Below are 7,803 nucleotides of genomic sequence, written 5' to 3'. Positions count from 1 at the left end.
TGATGATAAACATGATCCCTGCCCTCAGTCTAGCAGAGGAGACAGGCACTAAAAGGGAGAATAAAATAAAGTATGAAGATATGTCCATAAGTGCTATGACAGGGGAAGCGGGAGAGTGTGAGCATACAAGCATTTAGGTGATGTGGAAGTGCTGAAGTGACCACTGGCAGTGGTAGTTGAGAGATTAATCAAGGAAGATCTCCTGAAAGAGATGTGATTTCAGAAGGGATATGAAGTTGGGTAGCAGCGTGGTTTAGTAAAATTTAAAAAAAAATTAAATGGTGGTATTTGTTAAGCACTTACTATGTGCAAAGCACTGTCCTAAGTACTGGGGAATACAAGGTGATCAGGTTGTCCCACGTGGGGCTCACAGTCTTAATCCCCATTTTACAGATGAGGGAACTGAGGTACAGAGAAGTTAAGGGACTTGCCCAAAGTCACACAGCTGGCAAGCAACAGACCCGGGATTAGAACCCACACCCTCTGACTCCCAAGCCCGGGCTCTTTCCACTGAGCTACGCTAAAGAGCACAGGCCTGGGAGTCAGAGGTTGTGGGTACTAATTCCAGCTCCTCCACTTGTCTGCTGTGTGACCTTGGCCAAATCACTTAACTTCTCTGTGCCTCAGTTCCCTCATCTGGAAAATGAGGATTAAGATTGTGAGCTCCACGTGGGACAACCTCATCACCTCGTATCTACCCCAGCGCTTAGAACAGTGCTTGGCACATAGTAAGTGCTTAATAAAAACCATCATTATTATTATTATTAAGCGTTTAGTAGTGCTCTGCATACAGTAAGTACTCAATAAATAAAATTGAATGAATGAACTAATTTGGGGAACATGTCAACCAACTCTGTTGTATTATACTCTCCTACGCCCTTAGTACGGTGCTCTACACACAGTAAATGCTCAATAAATACAATTGATTGATTGGGGAGGGCAGCGGCCTGCCGGCCGTGAATGGAGAGGGAGTTCCAGACAGAAGAGAAGGCACGAACAAGAGATCAGCAATGTGAGAAACGAAAATGAGAAATGGTGAATAGGTTGGAACAATGCGTACCAGGTGGGCTGAGGAAGAAAAAGAACAAAGTAGAAGAAGAGAAGGTGGATTAGGTATCGGAAATCTGATGGTCAGAGTACTAATAAATATTCTTGCATGCACAACTGCTTCCTTTCTGGTGGGGAAAGGGCAAAGGGCTTGGAAATAGGGGAGAAGGAGTTGCATGAACTGTGCTATATGACCCCTGAAGCATTTGAGAAGCAGCGTGGCTCAGTGGATAGAGCCTGGGCTTGGGAGTCAGAGGTCATGGGTTCTAATCCCGGCTCTGCCACTTGTCGCTGTGTGACCTTGGGCAAGTCACTTCACTTCTCTGCACCTCAGTTACCTCATCTGTAAATGAGGATGAAGATGGTGAGCCCTATGTGGGACAATCTGATTACCTTGTATCTACCCCAGCACTTAGAACAGTGCTTGGCACATAGTAAGCCCTTAACAAATACCAACGTTATTATTATTTGGATCTGAGCCTCCCGTGCTGCCAGTAAAATGATTTTTGCAGCCACGAAGAACTGCTTCTGACTGAAGCAGTACTCTCCCAAATGCATGGTACTCTTCCAAGTGTTTAGCGCGGTGGTCTGCACACAGTAAGCACTCAGTAAATATAATTGGTTGATTAACTATCTCATCCTTTTTTCTCAAGTGTTCTTCAAGCCTGCAAAGCTCAATCAGCACATTCCCTTTAGTCGGGGAGAGAAAATCTGAAGTGGTGGTTGGAAATGGGGTCCTCTCCCAGACTTCCCTATCACCGTGGATGGCACGACCATCCTTCCCGTCTCTCAGGCCCGCAATCTTGGTGTCAACCTTGACTCGTCTCTCTCGTTCACCCCACGCATCCCATCCGTTACCGAGACCTGCTGGTTTCACCTTTACAATATCGCCAAGATCCGCCCTTTCCTCTCCACCCAAACGGCTACCTTACTGCTATGGGCTCTTGTTATATCCCGGCTAGACTACTGTGTCAGCCTTCTCTCTGACTTCCCTTCCTCCTCTCTCGCCCCGCTCCGGTCTATTCTTCACTCCGCTGCCCGGCTCATCTTCCTGCAGAAATGATCTGGGCCTGTCACTCCCCTTCTTAAACAACTCCAGTGGTTGCCTATCGACCTCCGCTCCAAACAAAAACTCCTCACTCTAGGCTTCGAGGCTCTCCATCACCTTGCCCCTTCCTACCTCTCCTCCCTTCTCTCTTTCTACCGCCCACCCCGCACGCTGCGCTCCTCTGCCGCCCACCTCCTCACTGTCCCTCGGTCTCGCCTATCCCGCCTTCGACCCCCGGGCCACGTCCTCCCGCGGTCCTGGAACGCCCTCCCTCCTCACCTCCGCCAAACTGATTCTCTTAAAACTCACCTTCTCCAAGAGGCCTTCCCAGACTGAGCTCCTCTTCTCCCTCTACTCCCTCTACCACCCCCCCTTCACCTCTCCACAGCTAAACCCTCTTTTCCCCCTTTCCCTCTGCTCCTCCACCTCTCCCTTCCCATCCCCACAGCACTGTACTCGTCCGCTCAACTGTATATATTTCCATTACCCTATTTATTTTGTTAATGAATTGTACGTCGCCTTGATTCTATTTAGTTGCCATTGTTTTTACGAGATGTTCTTCCCCTCGACTCTATTTATTGCCATCGTTCTTGTCTGTTCATCTCCTCCGATTAGACTGTAAGCCCATCAAACGGCAGGGACCGTCTCTATCTGTTGCCGACCTGTTCATCCCAAGCACTTAGTACAGTGCTCTGCACATAGTAAGCGCTCAATATATACTATTGAATGAATGAATGAAAGAGAACGTATGCCCTGGCATGGCCTCAGTACCATCTCGATAACTACTGAATCTACCTCACCAGCCATGACTTCTCACCTGACTTTCACTCTGGTAATTCCCCTTGGTTCTAGAACATCTCCCCATGATGCCTCTGCGGTAATTTGTACTTAATATGCCTAAAACCAAACTCTCATCTTCCCTCCTAAATCCATATCTCAATTCTTTTCCACCAGAGTCAGTAACACCCCACTCTCCCTACCCTAGAAGCTTACAATTTTGGTAGTGGTCGTAATAGTGGTTTGAAGATATAATAATAAAAATAATGGCATTTGTTAAGCGCTTACTATGTGCCAAGCACTGTTCTAAGCACTGGGGAGGATACAAGGCCATCAGGTTGTCCCACATGGGGCTCATAGTCTTCATCCCCATTTAACAGATGAGGTCACTGAGACCCAGAGAAGTGAAGTAAATGGCTCACAGTCACACAGCTGACAAGCAGGACTTGAACCCATGTCCTCTGAGTCCCCAGCCCACGCTCTTTCCACTGAGCCATGTTTAGATTCACAGAGAGCTAACATTTTCGCTCTTTTTTCTATATATTGACTGAAGAACCACCTAGAGCATTCCATGAGGTGGGCAGGCACAGAAGGAAATACCTGGGGTACAAAATAACTGGCTAACATGGGTGGCAAAGATCACAGTAGCTACCAAGGCAACTGTTCACTGGGTGATGTATGGCACTATGGCTCGGCATCAAAAGGAAGTCAGCATGTGCTTTATTGATTATAGTAAGGCCTTTGACTGCTTGGATCATGAGAAACTCTGGAGCACATTAAGGAAAATGGGCATACCGGACCATTTAATTGCAATAATATGGAAGCTGTATGACCAACAGGAGGCTACAAGAAGGACAGACTATGGAGAAACCGAGTGGTTTTCCATCATTAAGGGTGTAAGACAAGAACGTATCTTACCACCTTAACTGTTCATCTTTCATACCGAATACCTAATGAGAAGCCGGACTGGATGAAGACGAATGGGGAGTAAAGATTGGAGGAAGGAACATAACAACTTCATTACGCTGATGATACAACCCTACTAGCCGAAAGTGAAGAAGTCTTGAAGGGTGTATTATTAAAAGTTAAGGAACAGAGCAAAAAGATAGGCCTATATTTGAATGTAAAGAAAACAAAGATCATGACAACTGGAAGTTTTAACACAGTTGTAGTGGATGGAGAGAAGATTGAAATAGTTGACAATTTTTCTCTTCTGGGATCGATAATCAATACGCTGAAGAGTAATGTTTGGAAGACTAGCTATGAGGAGCCTGGAGAAAGGTCATGAAACATGCTGATGTAACAGATTGTCAACTCCATGGTGTTTCCAGTGACAGTGTATGGATCAGAAAGCTGGACAGTGAAAAAACAGGATAGAAAGAACATCAATTCTTTTGAAATGTGGTGTCGGAGAAGGCTTTTGCGAATACCTTGGACTGCCCAAAAAACAAATGGATTTTGGAGCAAATTAAACCAAAGTGGTCTTGAGAAGGACAAATGACTCAACTTAGATTAACATATTTTGGACCCATAATCAGGAGGACTATTTCTCTGGAGAAGACATTAATGCTAGGAAAAGTCCAGGGAAAATGTGGAAGAGGCAGATGGACAGCTAGATGGATAGAGACCATTAAAATGATAACGGAAGAACCATTAGAAAGGTTGCAGATTATGGTGGAGGACAGGACGTTCTGGAGAAAGTATATCGGTGGAGTCTCTGTGAATTCTAAACCACTCGACGGCACATAATAATAACCATAATAATAATGATAGCATTTGTTAAGCACTTACTATGTGCCAAGCGCTATTCTAAGCACTGGGGTAGATACAAGGTAATCAGGTTGTCTCATGTGGGGTTCACAGTCTTGATCCCCATTTTACAGATGAGGTAACTGAGGCACAGAGAAGTTAAGAGACTTGCCCAAAGTCACACAGCTGACAAGTGGCAGAGGTAGGATTAGAACCCATGACCTCTGACTCCCAAGCCCGGGCTCTTTCCACTTAAGCCACGATAATAATAATACAGCTCGGCAAGCCCTCACATCCCCTATTTGCCCTCTCCCTGCATCACCTATGCATTTGGGTCTATACCCCTTAGGTACTTTGATACTCAGCATACTCCCAACATCCATCTGTAATTTATTTTTTAATGTCTATCTCCTCCTCTAGAGAGTAAGCTTCTTGTGGACAGGGACTTTGTCACCTTTGTTGTACTGTAGTCTCCCAAGTGGTTTAATACAGTGTTCTACACACAATAAACACTCAATAAATACCATCGATTGCTTGACTGATAAATTGGGCAATGGAATGCACATTGAAGTACTTCTCTAAGTGAGTTCCAGGCCACTTATGGTTTTGCCCAGTTCATTTCTGGTTTGGCATCATGCTACGCTAAGGTGGTCATTCATCAGTTTTCATACTAGACATTTTGGTTTTCAGCTGAATTAGCACCGGGCACCTTTACATCCAGTGCCTTTATTTTAAGCACCCAGTTTTGCTTCCAAGTTCTGTGACTTGGAAGTGGTGCCTGTGTTAACAGGGACCGGAAAGAGGAATCAAAAAGGCCTGAGGAAGTGCAAGTCCTCTTGGAGAAATGCTCTAGATTCAGGCAGCCTTCTATAAAATGTCATATATGGCACCATTACCTATGCTGTGTGCCCAGTCTAACAACAGCAGTGAATATCGGTGCCCGGTATCCTTGACGGCTGACTGTGACCAGTTCTGGAGTGGGTCAGGTACCAGATTTCTAGCCAAAGCAAGACTGGAAGACAACGGGGAAGATCAAAGAGTTGTACAGATGACTTCCTGCCTTCCCTCTCCATTTCAACCTCCTAAAAAACCAGCCTCCTATGGAGGAAGCCAGTTCCCTTCCACCTAGACTGTAAAGCCAACATGGGCAGGGAACGTAATCCTACCACCTGTTGCACTGGTCTGCTGTGTGGTCTCGGGCAAGTCACTTCACTTCTCTGAGAGAAGCAGCGTGGCTCAGCGGAAAGAGCACGGGTTTGAGAGTCAGAGGTCACAGGTTCTAATCCCCGCTCCGCTGCTAGTCAGCTGTGTGACCTTAGGCAAGTCACTTCACTTCTCTGTGCCTCAGTTACCTCATCTGCCAAATGGGGATTAAAACTGTGAGCCCCACGTGGGACAATCTGATCACCTTGTATCCCTCAGCGCTTAGAACAGTGCTTTGCATGTAGTAAGCGCTTAACAAATACCACAATTTATTTTTTTTTCTCTGTGCCTCGGTTTACCTCATCTGTAAAATGGGGATTGAGACTGTGAGCCCCCCATGGGGACAGGGCTGTGTCCAACCTGATTTGCTTGTATCCACCCCCACACTGAGTACAGTGCTTGGCCCATCTTAAGTGTTTACCTCATCTGTAAAATGGGGATTCATTCATTCATTCGATCGTATTTATTGAGCGCTGACCATTCATTCACTCAATAGTATTTATTGAGCGCTTACTACGTGCAGAGCACTGTACTAAGCGCTTGGAATGTACAATTCGGCAACAGATAGAGACAATCCCTGCTCAACAATGGGCTCACAGTCTAAACGGGGGAGACTGTGATTGAGACCGTGAGCCCCAGACGGGACGGGGGCTGTGTCCAACCCGATTTGCTTGTAACCACCCCAGCACTTAGGACAATGCCTGGCCCATCGTAAGTGCTTAACAAATATCGCAATTATTATTATTATTACCAAGGCCTGGCCTGAATCCTGATCTGCGGGTCCGCCCCTGGCAGGCTGGCTTACGGTTGGGGTCGAGGGGTTGGTCTCTAGCTTCTGATTCATTCAAACGTATTTATTGAGCAGTTACTGTGTGCGGAGCACTGGATTAAGTGCTTGGAAAGTACAATTAGGCAACAGATAGGGACAATCCCTGCCCAACAACGGGCTCGCGGTCTAACGGGGGAGACCGTGATTCAGACCATGAGCCCTTCTTGAAAAAGGGGCTGTGTCCAACCCGATTTGCTTGTATCCACCCCAGCGCTTAGGACAGTGCTTGGCCCATCATAAGCGCTTAACAAATACCACAGTTATTATTAATTAATCGTGGTACTTAAGCACTTACTACGAGCAAAGCACTGTTCTAAGTGCTGGGGGGAATACAAGGTGATCAGGTTGTCCCACGTGGGGCTCACAGAAAAAAAAAAAGCACTATGTGCCAAGCACTAAGCACTGGGGTAGATACAAGGTGATCAGGTTGTAATAATAATAATAATGATGTTGGTATTTGTTAAGCGCTTACTCTGTGCAGAGCACTGTTCTAAGCGCTGGGGTAGACACAGGGGAATCAGGTTGTCCCACATGGGGCTCACAGTCTTAATCCCCATTTTACAGATGGGTTAACTGAGGCACAGAGAAGTCAAGTGACTTGCCCACAGTCACCCAGCTGCCAAGTGGCCGAGCCGGGATTTGAACCCATGACCTCGGACTCCCAAGCCCGGCCTCTTTCCTCTGGGCCACAGCTGCTTCTTAAGCGCCTACTATGTGGCAAGCACTGTTCTAAGCGCTGGGGAGCATACGAAGCCATCAGGTGGTCCCACATGGGGCTCATAGTCTTCATCCCCATTTAACAGATGGGGTCACTGAGGCCCAGTGAAGTGACTGGCCCACAGTCACCCAGCTGACCAGCGGGACTTGAACCCATGACCTCTGAGTCCCCTCCCCGGGCTCTTTCCACCGAGCCCCGTTCAGATTCGCAGAGAGCCAACAATTTCGCTCGCTTTCCCTGCCGAGAGCCGGGGGCGGAGGGAGGCGACATCCCAACATGGCGTCCCGGGGCGCCGTGAGGGGAGGAGGCGGAGGAGGAGCAGGAGGAGGAGGAAGGGCGCCTGCGCGACATCCGGGCCTCTCCGCGCGCCCCGACCCTGTGCGGACGTGGCAGAAGCGGGCGGCCTTAGCGCGCGGCACTTCCGGCCCCGCC

This window comes from Ornithorhynchus anatinus, chromosome 3 (genome assembly GCF_004115215.2).
Source record: "Ornithorhynchus anatinus isolate Pmale09 chromosome 3, mOrnAna1.pri.v4, whole genome shotgun sequence".
Taxonomy (NCBI): Eukaryota; Metazoa; Chordata; class Mammalia; order Monotremata; family Ornithorhynchidae; genus Ornithorhynchus; species Ornithorhynchus anatinus.
The sequence above is the reverse complement of the archived record's forward strand: the minus strand, read 5'-3'. Positions refer to the sequence as shown.